The sequence below is a fragment of the Microcebus murinus genome, chromosome 7 (assembly GCF_040939455.1).
Source record: "Microcebus murinus isolate Inina chromosome 7, M.murinus_Inina_mat1.0, whole genome shotgun sequence".
NCBI lineage: Eukaryota > Metazoa > Chordata > Mammalia > Primates > Cheirogaleidae > Microcebus > Microcebus murinus.
Window position 1 is genome coordinate 80,961,327 of NC_134110.1, and position 20,926 is coordinate 80,982,252.

The following is a 20,926-nucleotide window of genomic DNA, read 5'->3' on the forward strand; positions in this document are numbered from 1 at the left end:
CAAGTTGAATAATTCTCTTCATGGTTAATATTATGAAGGTATTTGTAAATTTCTCAAATTTTTAATTTGAATTATGTGGATAGTAAGTACAAAAACATAATTTTTATTTTAAAAAATCTGACTATCTCAACATCAGGAGTTATTTTGAACATTTCAAATGAAACTAGATAAATAAGTAGACATAAATGTATACACTTTGGTTTTGATATTGATATAATGATACATTTTGATATAATGATACATTTTATTAGCTAAATTTTTCATAGATTAACACCTGGCATATCTTACTGCTATTTTTAATAAGTACAACTCTAGCAATGGTTAGTGACTATAAATTTTACATGCTTGTAAATATAGCAATGATATCAAATTTTAATTCAACTCAAAATAAAATATATTTAACTATTTGTATACAGGGAGTTAATATTCTACAGTAACAACCTCTGGGTTTTCTGGGAAAAAAATTATGCTACATAATTAATTAGCTCAATATATTACAGGATACATTTTAAAAGTTTTTTTTCTGTAAAAAATTGAAATATAAACTGGCTGAGAAAATTGTCATTTCCTTGAATATTAAATATTCACCAAGAACAAATATGAGGGATCTGTAGATTTTTTTCTATTAAAATTAAAAACAACAAATCCCGTTACTACTTTTCAGCATCTGGATCAGATTAATTGAAGATTAAGCAGAAAGTGTATGGTAAACTATTCCAAAAAAAAAAAAAAAAAAAGGCAGTCAGCCTTTGTGACTACCTATTTGGATGAATCACAATGATCTTACTAATGAGCAAAACACACATAAGAAAAACAAAAATTGTATGCTAAGCTTGAAAAAATCACAATCATCTTTCTAGAACCTTGATTTCAATTTAGTGTTCACCAAACCTCTCATCATTCTTACTGTTGACTGATTTGTTAATAAACAAATGTTATAAAGTCACTTCACAAGTTTACTGACAAATGAGTGCAGTAGTACTCACCAAAGCATGGATCAGTGCTTTGTGCAATATTTCACTTGTAAAAAACAATAGCATCCATCTGCTGAAAACTTAAAGTTTGGAAACAACTATTACACATTTCAGATTTGTAGCAACTGGAGTTTCCTATCATTATTACGGGCAAAATTACAATTTTGTATTCTGAGCACTGTTTCATGCACTATTAAAAGCAAGTCAATAATATATCACAGTCTATTTAAAAGTTTCTTTATGTTATTTATATTTTCTCTGACTTAAATTTATTTAGGATATGTTATACTACTCTAGAAACCTTTTAATAAATGTGTAGAAACAAATATTTTTCATTCTAATTAACAAAGAAAGGTCATCATCATCTCTGTCTACTGTCCGCGAGTTTGACAGTGCTATGGTCATACCTTGCAAAGCCTCAGGATCCAGGAAATTTGTTACACTAAAAATATGAAAAGAACACCATAATTTTTATTTCTTAAATAAAATAAAGTCTGACTTTGAATACAGATGTTTCCATCTTTGATGTTTGAATGTTCTGGGTAAACATATTAATGAGACTCAGCTGCATTAGTTTAGCTCAGGTAGATTGAAGTTTTATGATCTTGTGAAGTTAAAAGAATAATTGTGTTTTTGTTATAGTGCCTTTTGTGAATCATCCTAAACAAAAAAAAAAAAGAAAGAAAGAAAGAAATTAAAACAGATGCTTTCCTATTTCATATGGCATGCTCTTTTGAATGGCCATGATGAGTATTGACAAAATGCATTGTAAATTTGCATAAATGAAGATTTTCTAGTTGAAAAGGTAGGAACACTTAAATGACTCATAACATTTTAAATGAGTAGAATAGTGGACATATTTTCCGTGGTTGGCCATTGTCCATGTAATGGGGTGTGTTTTAAAAAACACATTCTTGGCCTTTATCAAAAAACCACAGATAGCTATAATTTTGGTAACTTTTACAGATAATTTATGACTTTTGCACTCAACTTAATGGGCCATAAAAAACTTAAAACAGCAGTGTTGGGACGTTGCTTTAGCAGTAAAAAGGATTCTAACAACTGAGAGGGTTTTTAAAAAGGGACTTCTATGTCAACTGGAAAGTTTGAATTGTACTTAGAAATATGTTGCTCGTTACAAACATTGCCTGTTTCAAAGTTACACCCTAGCTGCTGTGATTCTTGCCAGTATATCTGAGAATAATACAAAAGAAAATTATTAGTGTTTTTTATGTTACCTTGTCTTTTTAATATACTAATATTGGATAATGCAAGTTACCATTAGAAAACTAATGTAAATATGTATGTGACAATTTACACCCATCAAGTGAGTGTATATATTTCGACCATGGAAAATGATGCCTTTCATTTTTTTTTTTCTCCATGGCTTTTAAACAGTTAACATTACCTGCTGCTGTTTGTGATGAAACCCCACAGGAAATGAATGCCAAAGGTACAAGATGAAAGAGAAAGTAATTTTCTGGGAGGGGAGTAAGAGTAATTTTGCACTGTGAGGTGAAAGGGTGAGAAACCGAAAGATGTGTGAGGAATTACTTATGAAACTGGAAATGAGGATAAAAGTTGGAGGCAAAGGGAGCAAAAATAGGAAAGAGAAAGAATGAAATACCTAGTCGCAGAGAAAAATAAAGGGACAATAGATTGAAATATATACCTAGAAAATGCTACTTAGAAAATAAGTTATTGTCATATATATATATAGGAAAATCCCAAACCTAATAAAATGTTTCATACAAACTCAATCTGTCTGATGGGTAAAAAAAATTAACAAACAGGTATTCTTAAATCTTTCCTCTTTTAAGCTTCACTATTATGGATAATTCTATTGTTGCTTTTTCTTTTCCTCGTCTTTCTTGCGAAGAATCAAGGGAATATGCAGTGAGAAAGAGCAGGAGATACAAGGGAAGCTAGAGTTATTATCCGAAAGGAGAGAAAATCACAAGGAGCAGATAATGGAATATATAAATAAAATAAGAAAAAGAAAACTATAAAATTCATTTTGAGCTGAATTGAGGAGTGGAAGGAGAAATACTTGCAGAGAGAGTAACTAAGTAGCAAACAGGCAAGGAAAGAAAAGATGAAAAGATGAAACTATTGCTGTACATTGTCAACTGAGAGACATCAGGGGATATTATAATATTTTTCAATAAGCTGGTGATTGTTCAAACTGTGTTTATTTAAATGCACCACTCTTTTAAGCCTGGGCCACTAGGTGGTTTCATCTTATATGGTTGATATGTGAAAATGTAGACCAACAAAATATTAGAATGATTCTTCTAACTTAAAATCATTATTAACATTTATTATTGGTTTTATTACCATTGTGAACTGCATAAGTCAACATCTTTTCCATCTCTTCTGGACATCATCACCGAATCAAAAAAGGACAATGGGGGAAATCCCTGATAACTACAATTAGCATTAATCTAGGACAGAGATATATTTAATAAGGACATCCAAAGTTAGTAAAAATTGGTAGAGAAGAGAATAAAAGCTGCACAAGATGAAATGAAGACATGGAGGTAGAGAGAAGCAACACAGCTCAGCGGTGGTAGTTCTGAGCATGACAGCAGTATTAGACTTCTTAAAAAGAGTAAAAGAAGTGTACACTGACAACAGGTGTTGGCTATGCATTGGAAAATGCCAGATAGTAGCAGGTTTTCTGAAGCCAGTTTTATTCAAGACTCAACAAAGGATGGTAAAGCTGAGCCATCTTGTAGAGAGCAGTAAGTGTGTTGTCACAAAAAGATGAAAGGTCTTTAGGAACAACTTAGAAATACATTATAGAAAAATAAAATGCGTTTAGTAAGACATAAGGAACAAGTGTACCATTTTTATTAGTTTTCTATTGCTGCATAACAAATGTCCACAAACTTAGTAGCTCAAATCAATACAAATTTCTTATCTCACAGGTCTAGTGTATCAGGAGGATGGGTATGTACGAACTAGATCTTACCAGTCAGATGTGGGCCCTTTTCCAAGGCCATTCATGTTTTAGCAGAATTCATTCTCTTGAAGCTGTAGTTCTCAGTTCACCATTATCTTGCTGGCCAGTAGCTGCTCTCACGTTCCTGAATGCTGAATTCGGATTCTAGACATATAATTCTCTTACAACATCACAACTCACCTCTCAAAGCCAACTGTAGAATAGCTCTCTCCAAGTACAGTACAGTCTACCTGTTAAGGACTGGCTTGATTAGATCAGGCCAGCCAAGGATAATCTCCTTTTTCATTGACTCAAAATTGACTGACTAGGAATATACTCAAATCTGTGAAAGCCTTTCACTTATGCCATATACTATTTGTTAGATACAAGCCAGAGGTTCAATTTGTTTTAAAGGAAAGGGATTTTACAAAGGTATAGTCACTGGGGGATTTTTTTTTTAATTGAGACTTACACATCATTTATACACAGATAACATAAAGTGGGAAAAAGTGGGAAAATGTAGAAATATAGAATTTGTACCAAAAAATTTCTTATCCCAAAGCAGATAAAACTTTTGAAAAAAAATACTGCCATCAGGCTTTAAAAATCTTAATGTAACAATCATGTCTACCAACAAAATTTATAAAGGGATATGAAATAAAAAATGAGCTGCCACATCTCAGATATAAAAACAGAAAAAAAAATAAAAATATTTTACAGTTGAGAAGTTATAAGTGAAAGGTCCTAGGTGCAGTGGAAATCAAGGTAAAATAATGTGGCAAATAGAAATGAGAAAAGTATACAAAATGAAAACAAAATAAAGAAAAATTGTAAAACTAAAATGGAGAAAAATGATGAATAAAAGAAACAGACAAAGATGATCTATCATTCGTAGCATGGATCCCCTTTGGAAAAATAAAAACCTAAAGGAAGAGAATATACATTTAAGGATATAATTATTTTATCTTTAAAAAAAAAAGACTTGGAGTACTACTCAGCCACAAAAGACAATGGTGAACTAACACCTCTTGTATTATCCTGGATAGAGCTGGAACCCATTCTTCTAAGTGAAGTATCACAAGAATGGAAAAACAAGCAATGCATGTACTCACCATCAAGTTGGTACTAACTGATCAACACTTATGTGCGCATATGCAAGTAACATTCATCAGGTGTCCAGCAGGAGGGAGGAAGGAGGAGGGGATGGGTAAATTCACCCCGAATGAGTGGAGTACTCACTGTCTGGGGATGGGCACACTTGTTGCTATGACTCTGTAGGTGCAAAGGTAATATATGGAACCTCAACGTTTGTATCCCCGTAATACTTTGAAACAAATAAATAAATAAATAAAATTAGTAACATAAAAAAAGAACATACATATTGAAAGTGGGTAGAATGTGTCAGGGCAAATGCACTGAGAACATTACATACCCCATTATATCCTAATGAAGTTTCTAAAGTTCAAAGATTAGAGATTTTGCGTAGTCCAATAAAAATATCAGATAATTGGAGGAAAATATTTGAATCATCTCATATTTCTCCATTGAAAATTTTAATATCAGAAGACAATAGAGGATCATCCACAAGAGGTGTAATAATGGAAAGTGTGACTGGAGGAGTTTATATTCAGCCAAATTGTCTGTCAAGTACAAAGGTACGATAACTGCACTCCCACGTTTATTGCAGCGCTATTCACAATAGCTAAAAGACACTTTTAACATGAAAGAATATGAGACATTTCCATTAGCTCTTCTTGAAAAACAATTACAGAACATATTTGGACCATTAAGAAGGGGATAGATGAGCAAATTACTTACCAAAACCTGGCCATGAGAGTTGTTTATATTTAGCAGTAGCAAAGAAAGAAAGAAAGAAAGAAAGAAAGAAAGAAAGAAAGAAAGAAAGAAAGAAAGAAAGAAAGAGAGAGAGAGAGAGAGAGAGAGAGAGAGAGAGAGAGAGAGAGAGAGAGAGAGAGAGAGAGAGAGAGAGAAAGAAAGAAAGAAAGAAAGAAAGAAAGAAAGAAAGAAAAACAATGAACAAGAAAGAAATGTAATAATCACTGCAGCCAAAAAGAACAAAAAACAACTTCTGATAATTATGTTAGTTTTAAAGTCAGTTCTTTGAAAAAAATAAACATATGAAAATATTAGGAAAACACAAAAAAGCAAACACAAAAATTTTAATTGATGAAAAAATAGTCAAAAATTATTAAAAATATTCTATTCATCTTTCAAATTTCATTTGAGATTTTGAGTGACATGGATAAATTCCTAGGAAAATATAATTTACAAAAACTGAGTAAACACAGAAATTTCCACATAAAATATAAAGAAAGTTATTATTAAGCTTCACCCAAAAAGATTGTAATCATGTATTTCCAAAAAATTTACATTAGGCCATTAATTAAAATGTAGTTATACTATTATTGAAATAATTTCAAAATATAAAATTTATGAACCTTTTCAAATTGTTTTTATGAAGTGATATATTTACAAAACCTACCAAAGAGATTGGAATGTGAAAATTATATGACCATTTAGAAGTTAAACAAGTTGACAAAATTCAACAACCATACCTTTAAAAAATTTAATAAATTGTACTAAAATAATCTATCTCTGTACTGCACAGCCTAAAATTGGGAGAAATGTGTTGTAGGCAATGGGAGACTGTCCTTCCTACTCTATTTAATGCATATTTCCTTGTTACTATGCTAATACCAGTTCCTACGATCTATCATCTTATTTCTTTAGTTTTTGTAAAGATTTTTTTTTTTTTTTATGATGTGGATAGTTGTTCAATTTGATGTTCCTGCTGGGGGACAATCAACATTTGTATGGAGAATTTTTGGAGAATTCTCCAAAATTTGGAGAATTTTTGTTCTCCAAACAAAAATCTTTGGAGAATTTTTGTTCTTCCTTTTTTCTTACAACTTACACACTATTTTACATTTAAATTCATTTGTTTAGAATTTTTCTTACTCAGAAAAATTAAGAACATATTTTTTTATTCCTTGAGAGCATATACAAAGTACATACAGAAGTATGGCTTAGGAACAAATCCCCACTTCCCCCAAAACTTATAAGCTTTTTCAATATAAAAAAAATGCCATTTTTCAAATATTCTATTTTTAAAATTTTCTATCAGTATTCAGGAATGCATAATGATAAAGTTCTTTTAATAATTGGTAATTGGGATGTATAAAACACGCAATATCACATGAAAATATATATATAATTTGCATCATTGCTATAGGTTTGAAGCCTTGAAATAGGAAATCCGAAAAATTTATTTCTGATGTAATTCTACCAAAAAATAATAAAATGTGTGATGCATATATATTTGTATATGTTACCTAATCACATATACAAGGGCTGTCCAGAAAATATTTGGGATATATAATATGAAAAATAGAGACCTTTATTGAAGAAGGTACAAGATATAAACATTGTACGCAGGACAATGATGCATCAGTCCCCTTCAAAGTAGGCACCTTGGGACCTCACACGGTTGTCCCCCTGTCTCTTAGCCCAAGCCGTATACATTCAACATTCTCAGGTGTTCTGCTTGATGCAGGCCTTCCAAAAGATGGATCATTTTCAACAGATTCTCCACCATCTTTGAAACATTTGTGCCACATTTTTATTTGCGCTACAGTCATTGCATGGTCACTGAAAAACTTCTGAATCATCCAAATAGTTTCTGCAGAAGAATGTTTAAGCTTAACACAAAATTTGATGCAGATTTGTTGCTCTACTACCTCAATCATTTTGAATACGATAGCCACACAGTACACATGCTCACTCCATCGCATCTAGTGCCCCGCCGACTAGTACAGTCAAGTCGTCATTGTTCATGCATGCTCATCCTGGTCCATTCTCCTTGGTTGCCAGGATGTTGCACAAACTATTCTCATTATATTACTATTGACAATGGCTGGATACTTTCCAGACAGACCTTGTAATACTGACAGGAAATTACCTCTGTATTTACTGGAAGTGTACGAGAACAGAATCTTCCATTTAAAATACAACATGTCTGATGAGTAAAAGAAATTTCTGCAGACTAATTTTGAACATGTTAAATCTTATTTTTCCACCCCTGATAACACACAGAAAACCCCAGAAAACCCCACAAGACACATTCATGTTGCCATATGACTTCTTTCCTTGAATATTTGGTCCATGACACAAGTGGGTAGTAATGAATTCCTGTACTAGGGCCATTATTGATAACTAACTAGAAGTGAATACAAAGTATACACATACATTCCACTCAATCAGAACAAAATATGCTTCTAAATAAAATTACCTAGATCTCAAAACTGCCACTCCTCTGGCCATCAAAGTTCACTTGACAGGACAAATTGTATAATGAAGAATTTGCAAGTGAGGGGGCTGAAGCCTAAGCTTTATTAGCTTTGCTGTGAATCAGCCTCTCAATACTTTAATAACTCTCAAATGGACCTATAGTCTCATGGAAGCCTTCTATGAAGACTTCCAGGAACCTGATAATTTACACTTTTTTTCTTGTCAATTACAAACTTCTGGGACAAGCATGCTCTGAACTAGGAATGTCAAGACTTAGCATTCCTAGGAGATAAAAAGTGGAATTCCTGGTGGGTGGAGAAAATGTAAATATTCTTTTTTTGAAGAATTTCCTACAGAATAAGAGAGATAAATAGATTAAAAATTAAATTGTCAAATTGCCGTTAAAATTTTATAGATTAAAAAGTATGAAGGTCAGAAATTTTGAACTGAATTATCTAAAATTACATAATTACCATGTGTCAGAACATAAAATAGAACTGTTTCTTGCCATGAGGCTCAGTGATTTTGTTTATTAAGCCTCACTGCCATCCATTTTTTAAAAGCCACTCCTTTGTGTACCACAGACCTGTGCAAAAGTTTCCTTGTACTATAAGGAAACTTGCTTTGACTTGAAAATATACCTGATCCCTACTCCTCATCAAAAATACGTCCTACTATTTATACTGAGTCAAATCATATGAAATTGCAACACTAAAGGACCAAAAATAATCAAGTACTGGCATTTTCACATAGTTCAACTAATATGCACCACATTAAACATTATTGAATTGTGTGCCATATTCTTCCCTTTCCTGTAAACGTGGTCCTTCTGCCTTTTAAGTCTACTCATAAAACCTTCTCAGCATTTCCCATTCATTAAGTTAGCAAATTGTTGTACTATACTTATATGTCAAAAATGATTAAATATAGGCAATTTTACATTGTCCATTTTAACATTTCTGATGTTTAGAATAGTATGACATGTTCTCTTTATTATAAATTTGAGACTTGAAAATTTTAAGATTCATGACTTCTTTATGAAGAGCCTAGATACCACCTTAAAAATATTAAAATTAACATTAATTAACCAAAACTATTCTAAAAAAAAAATCCATGAAACTATTACCATTTTCCCCTCATTTGGAAATGTTCTAGTTGCAGCAACATTAATAATTTATCACCATTTAAAAACTTTCTATGACTATGTTATATTCAAATTGGTCAAAATATTGTATAAATTTGAGATCTATTGTATAAAACTTTTTTAAAAGTTTGGTATATTAAAATATCTATTTATCAAACTAATAAACATATGATGATTCCAGTTTCTTTTCTTTTTTTTTTTTTTTGGAGACAGACTCTCACTTTCTTGCCCAGGCTAGAGTGAGTGCCATGGCATCAGCCTGGCTCACAGCAACCTCAATCTCCTGGGCTCAGCGATCCTACTGCCTCAGCCTCCCAAGTAGCTGGGACTACAGGCATGTGTCACCATGTCCGGCTAATTTTTTGTATATACATTTTTAGTTGGCCAATTAATTTCTTTCTATTAATTTTTGGTAGAGACGGGGTCTTGCTTAGGCTGGTTTCGAACTCCTGACCTCAAGCAATCCGCCCACCTCGCTAGGCCTCCCAGAGTGTTAGGATTACAGACATGAGCCACCACGCCCAGCCTACAGTTTCTTTTGTAAAAAACAAAAGCCAATTTTTTCTTTTTCTTTACATGACAAACCTACCATACATGGAGGCAGATTGTTATGCTATTGCTTTTGACTTAGAAAAATGACAGTTTCATGTGCCTTAACCTAATATTTTAATATACTATTTGTCTTTAATTTTATAAATGTAATAGAAAAATTTATGGAGTTTTAATAGATATAATGTATATTTCACCCAGATAAGATGGCCAAGTTTGCTTTGCCTTATTACTTTACTTAATCTCTGCTATCATTGCTATAAAGGATGAAGCACAAAGGGTTAAAGCTCTCAAAAATACAGCCATACATCACTTAACAATGTGAATATGTTCTGCAAAATGTGTCATTAGGCAATTTCTTTGTCATGCAAACATCATAGATTGTACTTACATGAGCCTAGATAATATAGACTACTACACACCTAGACTGTATGATAGAGCCTATTGCTACTAGGCTACAAACTTATACAGCATGTTACTGCCCAATTGCAACACAGTGGTAGTATTTCTATATCTAAATACACCTAAAAATAGAAAAGTCACAGTCAAAATACAGTATAAAAGTTAAAAACGGTACACCTGTACAGGGCATTTACCATGAATGAAGCTTGCAGAGTTGTAAGTTACTCTGGATGAGTCAGTGGGTGAGTGTTGAGTGAATGTGAAGGCCTAGGACATTACTGTATATTACTGCAGAATTTATAAACACTGTACACTTAAGCTGTAAGTAAATTTATAAAAATTTCTTTCTTCAATAAATTCATCTTAGCTTACTTAACTATAACTTTTTTACTTTATAATTTTTATTTTTTTTTAAATTTTGGACTCTTGTAATAATAACACTTAGCTTAAAATATCAATGTATTTTACAGCTTTATAAAAATATTTTCTTTCTTTATATCTTTATTCAATGAGTTTAAATATTTAATTTTTTAAAAAAAATTAAACTTTTTTACTAACAACTAGGACACAGACACACACTTTCCCTAGGTCTACAACAAGGTCAGGATCATTGATATCATTGTCTTCCACCCCCTCACATCTTGTCACATTGGAAAGTGTTCAGGGGCAATAACATACATGGAGCTGTTATCTCCTATAATAACAGTGCCTTCTTCTAGAATATCTCCTGAATGATAAGCCTGCAATTATTTTACAGTTAATATTTTTTACAAGTAGAAGGAGTATACCTTAAAATAATGATGAAAAGTATAACAGAATATACAAGTCAGTAACATAGTCATTTATTATCATCAAGTATTATGTACTGTACATAATTGTGTGTGCAAATACTTTTATACAATTGGCAGTACAGTAGGTTTGTTCACAGCATCACCACAAACATGTGAGTAATGCTATAATGTTAAGATGGCTATGATGTCACTAGGCAATAGGAATATGTTTCAGCTCCATAATCATCCTGCAGGACCAACACCATCATATACGAGGTCTGCAGTTGACCAAAATGTCCTTATGTGGCACGTGATTGTAGCTCACTACATTGGTATGTAAGATAGCTAAACATGTTGAATTAGGCAATGTTCTTTCCCACATAACATACTTACAAAACACTCAATTGAAACATAAAATTTAACTTAAATCAGACATATTTTAACTAACATCAGATATATGTTATGTTAACCTAATACTTTAGCTAGTATTTTTATTGTGAAGTTTCCTTCTGCCACTTCAACTCTTAAATTCCAATCCCATAACCTATTTAGAGTCCTACGCTGCAAGACCTTCTGAACCTCCTGGCAGCCTTGCAGGTCCAGCATGGGGATGGTCCAGCTATTTTCGACAAACTTAGATTCTTCAGAAGGCAATAGATTATATGTTGGCCACTTTAAATTTTGTTGAAAAGAAGACAATTTAACTTTTAGCATTGTTATGTTTCTCCTTGCTGCCAATATATTTTCTGCCCATCTTTGTATATCCTCCTCCAACAACCTGCAAACTATCCCTATCCAATAATACTCCTGTAGTGAAACCCTTGGCTTGCCTTGCTATTTCATGACTACTTTTATACATGCCATCTTTGAAGTATGATATGTGCATTATTTTTTTCTTTTCTATATTTGAGTACTCCTTTTTTTTGTAAAATTCTTAGATTGAAAAAAGGAATCCTGCATGTTCTTTAAAATGTTTATTCTTTGCCGTTGATTATTTTCCTTTCCCTATAATTATAAGACATGTTTAAACTACAATCACCCTTAGAAGCATTCTGAAGACCCTTAAAAATAGCATGACCTAATGTGTTAGAAAAAGAGTGGAAAAAGTCTACAAAGGAAGAAATACCTTAGAGTGTGTTGTCTAAACATTCTAGAGTCAACAGAAAGGAGAATAGAAATGAAAGATGATTTCATATAACTTCCCTTGCTTTTAAATCTATTTCCCATTGTGTTCAAAATGGGAAGTAATATCTTTATCAAACATTCTGAAGCTGTGACCTTTAATCAAAGTGTATGCAAGGAAATAATTTTCCACTGCTAAATTTCACTTTGTAGAGTAAGTGGTATGTGAGTGCCTGAATATTTACAGTATCAAGTTAAGCAGGTAATTTATAAATGTGTTTGGAGATACTAGAGCTAAGAGTCAGGTATCCTCTAGCAGCTCATGTGATTCTGCTAATCAAACTCCCCAGCTTCAAGGGGCTAATGCAACCTTACCACATACTCCATAGGAACAGCAGTCCCAGGCATCAAGATGATATAATGATCACAGGCACAAGAGAAAGATTTCAATTAACAGTAGCATAGCAGCACGCTACATACTAAATGCGCACAGCATAGTGCTAATTAAAGTGCAATAAGCCAACAAAAGCCATCAAATATTATAATACTAGAGGCAAAATAAAAAGCTGATGAACCAAAGCAATTGTTTTGTTTTTAAAATCAAAGTGCCAATATACTACTGACTAGTAAAAATAAGAATAAATATGGGTATCTAAGGAATGTAACCAGTTGCTGAAAAGGGGATGTTTGAACCCCTGAATATTGAATATATATGTCCCCAAATTATAGCAGGTAAGAATATATATATATATATATACATATATACAGTTTTATTCCATTAAAATGAATGCTTAACATCACTGAACAAATATGTTTATTGAACAGCTAATGTGAGAAAAGCAATGAGTTGACTAAATTATTGTACATTCTTATTCTTATCTGTGAAATAGTCTCCTTGAATTTAAAGCAAGTTTATGCCTTATAAGTTTATTTTTGTACATAAAACAATATTGTCTCTGCAGGAAATGTGGCATTATATCAATGGCTGTTAGAAAGCAATAGACAAGTCAAATAAGTATGCATGATAATACAAAATTCTAGAAGTCAATTAAATAAGTCAATTTAGTTCATAGGAGTATACTTTTCTCTAAAATTGGAAACAATTTTTTCCAGCAGATGCCATAATCACTGAATAGACATAAACAACTAAAGGAAATTATTTTATAGATAAAATAATCAAAACCACTTTAACTATGGTGATGTAATTTAGGTTTGTAGTCTGTGGTTTCAGGACACTGCACATCAAAACATGTAAGACAAGTCCAAAACATTTTGAAGAGACATAAAGAGTATAATTATAAATATCCAGATGGGTGCTTAAAAGAATTATTCTTTGAAAGATCCTGAATAAATAGGATATTAATGAGAATGTTGCAATAAAACTGTGGGCTGGGCTATGAATCTCAGTTGTATAATGTGAATTACAACATATAATTATAGCATTTACAATCCAAGTTATGAAATCAGCTATTATTTATGGTCAATGTCCACACATGCTGTTGTTAATGGCTAGTGAATATACACAGTAATCACTGTAGTATAGAAGAACTCCAATTCTCATATTTTATCTTTGAAATTTTGCATTTGATCTAATGATTCCACAAAATATTTTAACAAGAAAACTTGGAATATTTCAACAATATTTGAAAATGAAAACAAAAAGACAGATACTCTCTTGTGGAAGACCAAAATATGCCACCCCAAAATATGGTTCCTTGAGCTTAAGACAATTAAAAAAGAAGCAGATGAAGGAAAGCTCTCTGCCCTCCCTTTATTTGCCTAGAAGCAGGGCATAGATTTACAAAGACAAAAGGTGTTCTCTGCCCCTCACTCCTTCTACTGAGGAAAACAGGGGTTAACTACTGAAGATATTTTGGCCACTTATTGGCCTGGAAGAATCTGCCATAGGAATTTGCATTCACAAGTTTTACTAACTAGTCTTAATCTGCCATTTATGCCCCTAGAGATTCAAAGGCTTTTTCCTTTGTCTTATCATTTCTCTAAAAATATACTGTTCTTTGTTGAAAGCGCTATGTAAGCTGAAATAAGAAGCTACCTCTTTGAGAACTACACATTCCTTGGGTGTATTTACGTGTGTGTGTGTGTGTGTGTGTATGAAATATACTTCTTAATAAACTTCTGTTTGTTTTTCTCTTGTTAATTTTCCTTTTGTTACTGGATTTCCTTCCAACATAGAAGTTATGTTGAAGAAAAAAAATTGTTATTCTTCCCCTACTGTCTCAATAAGAAAATGCTAAACCAGTTAATTTAAGGTATAACAACTTGTCGCTACAGAGCAATTAAACACGATTGTTCCCAATCTATCAAACACCAAGAGTTGTAAAATATTTCAGCCAATGTTGAGAGACAGATAGTCACAAGTCATAAAGATATCTTAGATTTACTGACTCATTTGAGGATTGGAAAGCACTATAGATTTTACAAAATATAAAACAACAAAAGGATTTTCCTTTCCTCAATATTTTTATCTGCAAATATATATTACCTTTAATTGGATGGAGCTTCTTCACTTGATACTAGAAAGAAACAATAAAAGTGATGCACATATCAAAATATGGGTTATATAGCTATATATTTGCTTTAAAAAATAGAGCTTGAAAGGCAGAATTCAAAGGAACCTGCTATTCTGAACATGTACAAAGGAAGTGGTTTCCTTAGCAACAGGAAATAGGTGAAAGCTCTCAGGAGTGATCCTTCCACCCATGTTCCTTTTGAGTTTGGTAATGTTTCCAAGCTCATGTAGGAAAGATAGAGTGAATTTATCATGAAGAAACAATACTGCTAGTTAGGGAGCTTTCACAGCATTTATATATTGGCCAATGCCTTGTTGTTTGCTATTGTTGCCGTAACAGCAGCTATCCTCCTGACGACTTGGCTTCTTTTGTTCCCCTTATGTGTTATTACCCAGATGTATAAGCCCTTAAAACTATTTTGTGAATTCTTAATAACTTACAAGACCCATTCTGATAACACAGCCACGCATAGAAACAAAATTTCAGAGCCTTGTACAAATCAAGTTATTCCATCAATTTATGAGTTCACCTCCAAGTGTGTATTACCTTATGCTTTTTTTTTCTTTTGCAGAAAAATGGCAGCAGTTATTATAAGAAATATTTTAAAACATTTTTAGAGGAACATTTTGTTAATTATTTAATGCTATAGACCCTTCACTTGTAAAAACAAAACTGAGTCACATGAAGTTTCGTTTTTTTCTTTTTTTAACTTATATTTCACCTTTAATTTTTGGCACAATAAAGATGTTTGAGGTTTTTTTTTTTTTTTTGAATGAATGAGTTACTTCACTTTTGACATGATTTTTTTTGAATCATCAAATCTTATTTTGCTTTAAGGAATCATAGAAATTAGAACTTTCTTGGCTAATTCTATTTAAATACTTAATTTATCATGCACAATGCTAGAGGCTGGGAATATAAAGGTGAATAATGAACAGCCCTGGCCCCCAAAAGGCCTGCAATCATTTTCAGTATGTAACTTCAAGAATTTAAAATAACTTAGTAATTAGGTCTGTTTCTTTTCTAATAATTCATAAGTCTACACAAAATAAGTACTCTTCTATCAGATGTGGATTTCATAATTATTATGTTTAGTAATACAAAAAACAGAAAAGGATAGTGATTTTATAACATTTGCATATCTACAGACAAAAAATTTCAGCAGAAATGTGATAAAATAAGATGTTTTGAAAAGAAATTTCAAGTGATAATGCTCATGAGGCAAAGGAGACAGAAGTAAACAAGTTTTATATAGAGAAAGCTTAAATGTTAATGATAGTGCCTATGGTTGAAGAGAAAGTCAGTCTTCATTGTAGTGAAATAGTATAATTATGCAATAGTCAAAAGCATATCTCACCAAATATCATCCTTTTTTCTCAAAATTAAAATAGCTTTATTTCTGATTATAAGATAATGCAAGTGTAGTTAGGCAATGCAGACTAGCCCATCCAAGTACCTAGTATACCTTCTAACTATTTAGAATGCAGATAATCCCTTCACCCTCCCACCTAATCTTATTCTATGAAGTAAATATAGACAATAATTCTAAGAGTGAATATTACTCTCTCTGTGTTATCCCTTGTGTAATGTGGTTTACATACATTGAATTAATCTTATTTAATGCATTTAACAACAATGGAAAATAGGTAATATTAATACCCTGAATTTATAGGTGATGAAACTGTGATAGTATAGGAAATGATAATATATTTCATGTCAAGCAGCTAGAGAATAAAAACAATAGAAATATCTATAATATTGTATAGACATATTGTTATGTCTCTTGCTCTCTCTTTCCTTTCAAAGAAAGTAGTCTCATATAAGTTATGTTATTCCATCCCACAATTTTATTCTAGCTCATTTACTACAAATGCAAATGCAGTGTTAAAGATACATCTGTAAGTGGTACTACCAAATAGTCTATTTTGGCTTACCTGTTTTCCAACAACTAAGGTTTAAAGCGAGAGAAAATAATAGGAAAACAATGGCTATTTATTTTTTAAAATACCAACCTGTTTGTTCTCAATTGCTGTGCAAATCCATGTTTACACATTTCTTTCAGCCTTCCTTAGTGGCTGCAAAGGATTAGGGTGGCAGACATTGGCTTTAGCATAGAGACTAAATGTATTCAGCCATTTAATCAAAAATGTTCATTGAACTTCATTATATTTGTGGAGTGTACATTGTGTAGACGGTCCCTAAAATCTATTAGGAATTGATGAAGGAAAGAGTCCTGGCTCTTGATGAATGCTGAGAGCACTGGCAGCCAAGGAAAAGGTTTTGCAACCTCTGGTGAAGTTTTTCTTAATGAGAATCCTAATTTCTCCACCTTTTCTCTCCTCTGTTGCCTCTTACACAATAATCAGGAGTTGTCTTTATTTTTGCTTTCTTCTGAAGAAGAATTCTTTATTTTCCTCAACTTTTCTTCCATTTTCCAACATCTTATCAAGCTTCCAAAGCTCTAAGAGTTGTCATTCTAGGTAGATTTAAGAAGGTTACATATTTAGATTTTTGCATCATTGCACACATTTGCAGTCAGAGATTTGATTTTATTCTATTTCTTTTTTTTTTTTTTTTTTTTTTTTTTTTTTTTTTTTTTTTTTTTTTTTTGCTTTTTTTTTTTTTTTTTTATTTTGGCATATTATGGGGGTACAGATTTTAAGGTTTCAATAAATGCCCATTCCCCCCCTCCCCCCAAAAGTCTGAGTCTCCATCATGACCATCCCCCAGATGGTGCACATCTCACTCACTATGTATGTATATACCCGCCCCCCTCCCCCCTCCCACCTGCCCAATACCCTATTACTGTAGCACCTATGTGTCTACTTAGGTGCTACTCAGTTAATACCAGTTTGCTGGAGAATATATCTGGTGCTTGTTTTTCCATTCTTGGGATACTTCACTTAGTAGTATGGGTTCCAGCTCTAACCAGGAAAATATAAGGTGTGCTATATCACCATTGTTTCTTAGAGCTGAATAGTACTCCATGGTGGACATATACCACATTTTATTAATCCATTCTTTGATTGATGGGCACTTGGGCTGTTTCCACAGCCTTGCAATTATGAATTGTGCTGCTATAAACATTCGAGTGCAGGTGTCTTTTTTGTATAGTGTCACTGGATCATTTGGGTAGATGCCCAGCAATGGGATTGCTGGATCAAATGGTAGATTCACTTGTATCGCTTTAAGGTATCTCCATATTGCTTTCCACAGAGGTTGAACTAGTTTGCAGTCCCACCAGCAGTGTAGGAGTGTTCCTCTCTCTCCGCAACCACGCCAGCATTTATTGTTTGGAGATTTTTTGATAAAGGCCATTCTCACTGGGGTTAAGTGATATCTCATTGTGGTTTTGATTTGCATTTCCCTGATGATTAGAGATGTTGAGCATTTCTTCATATGTTTGTTGGCCATTCTTCTGTCTTCTTTAGAAAAATTTCTGTTCAAGTCCTTTGCCCACTTTTTAATGGGGTTATTTGATTTTTTCTTCCTAATTTTCGTGAGTTCTAAGTATATTCTAGTTATCAGTCCCTTATCGGATGCATAGGATGCAAAAATTTTCTCCCATTCTGTAGGCTGTCTGTTTACTTTCATGACTATTTCTTTGGCTGTGCAGAAGCTTTGTAGTTTGATCATGTCCCATTTATTTATTTTTGTTGCTGCTGTGATTGCCTTTGGGGACTTCTTCATAAACTCTTTGCCCAGGCCGATGTCTAGGAGAGTGTTTCCAACTTTTTCCTCTAGAGTTCTAATAGTTTCATATCTTAGGTTTAAGTCTGTTATCCAGCGTGAGTTGGTTTTTGTGAGAGGTGAAAGGTGTGGGTCCTGTTTTAGCCTTCTACAGGTGGCTATCCAGTTTTCCCAGCACCATTTATTGAAGAGGGATTCTTTTCCCCAGCGTATGTTTTTGTCTGCTTTGTCAAAGATGAGATGGCTATATGAGGATGGTTTTATATCAGGATTCTCACATCTGTTCCACTGGTCAATATTCCTGTTTTTGTGCCAATACCATATTGTTTTAATTACTACAGCTTTGTAGTATAGTTTGATATCTGGCATATTAATGCCTCCCATTTTGTTTTTGTTGCCTAGAATTGCTCTTGATATTCGGGGTCTTCTTTGGTTCCATACGAAGCGTAAAATTATTTTTTCTATATCTGTGAAGAATGCTGATGGGATTTTAATAGGTATTGCATTGAATCTGTAGATCAGTTTGGGTAGTATAGACATTTTGATGATATTGAGTCTGCCGATCCACGAGCATGGTATGGATTTCCATCTGTTTACATCCTCTGCTATTTCCTTCCTCAGTGTTTCATAGTTCTCCCTGTAGAGGTCTTTTACCTCTTTGGTTAAATATATTCCTAGGTACTTTAATTTCTTTGTTGCTATTGTGAAGGGAATTGAGTCTTTGATTTGGTTCTCAATTAGATTGTTGTTGGCGTATATGAATGCCTCTGATTTCTGTGTATTAATTTTGTATCCTGAGACTTTACTAAATTCATTGATCAGTTCCAGGAGTTTCTTGGTTGAATCCTTGGGGTTTTCTAGATACAATATCATATCATCAGCAAACAGTGAAAGTTTGATCTCTTCTGCCCCTATTTGGATACCTTTGATTCCATTTTCTTGTCTGATTGCTGTAGCCAAGACTTCCAGCACTATGTTGAACAGAAGTGGAGATAGTGGGCAGCCTTGTCTGGTTCCAGTTCTAAGTGGGAATGATTTCAATCTTTCCCCATTCAGTATGATGTTGGCTATGGGTCTGTCATATATGGCTTGTATCATTTTTAGGTATGTCCCTTCTATGCCTATTTTCTTAAGTGTTCGTATCATGAAAGGGTGTTGAATTTTGTCAAAAGCTTTTTCTGCATCTATTGAAAGGATCATGTGATCTTTGTTTTTGCTTCTGTTTATGTGGTGAATTGCATTTATAGATTTACGTATGTTGAACCATCCCTGCATCCCTGGGATGAAGCCCACTTGGTCGTGGTGGATTATTTTTTTGATAAGTGTCTGTATTCGGTTAGCTAAGATTTTGTTGAAAATTTTTGCATCTATATTCATTAGGGATATTGGTCTGTAGTTTTCTTTTTTTGTTGCATCCTTTCCTGGTTTTGGTATCAGGGTAATATTCGCTTCATAAAAGGTGTCGGGGAGGTTTCCGTTCTTCTCGATGTTGTGGAATAGTTTCTGCAAGATAGGTACTAGTTCTTCTTTGTAAGTATGGTAAAATTCAGGTGTGAAGCCATCTGGACCGGGACTTTTCTTTTTAGGGAGATTTTTAATTGCTGTTTCTATTTCAGCTGTTGAGATTGGTCTGTTCAGGGAATCTATTTCTTCCTGGTTGAGCCTAGGGAGGCTGTGTGTTTCTAGAAATTTGTCCATTTCCTCCACATTTTCCAGTTTGTGTGCATAAAGATTTTTGTAGTATTCATAAATTGTATCTTGTATCTCTTTGGGATCAGTTGTGATATCTCCTTTTTTATTCCTGATGGAGCTTATTAGAGATTTCTCTTTTCTGCTTTTCGTTAGCTTAGCCAACGGCGTGTCAATCTTGTTTATTTTTTCAAAGAACCAACTTTTTGTTTTATTAATCTCCTGAATAGCTTTCCTGTTTTCAATTTCGTTTAGTTCTGATTTGATCTTGTTGATTTCACTTCTTCTGCTGGGTTTGGGGTTGGTCTGTTCTTCTTTTTCCAGCTCTTTGAGTCGTTTCATTAGATTGTCTATTTGTGATCTTCTTGCCTTTTGGTTATAGGCATTTATGGAGATAAACTTTCCTCTCAGAACTGCTTTAGCTGTGTCCCAGAGGAGTTGATAACTTGTCTCTCCATTGTCGTTTTCTTCATAGAAGTTTTTTATTTCCGTCTTGATTTCTTCATTTACGAAGTAATCATTTAGTAGGAGGTTGTTTAATTTCCACGTTTTTGTGTAGAAATGTGAGTTTCTGTTAGGGTTGATTTCTAGTTTTATTCCACTGTGATCTGAGAATGTACATGGTATGATTTCTATTTTTTTAAATTTCTTGAGATTTTCTTTGTGTCCTAGGATATGGTCAATCCTAGAGAATGTCCCGTGAGCTGATGAGAAGAACGTATATTCAGTGGATTTTGGGTAGAATGTTCTGTAGATGTCTGTCAGACCCAATTGTTCTAGAGTTTTGTTTAAGTCCATTA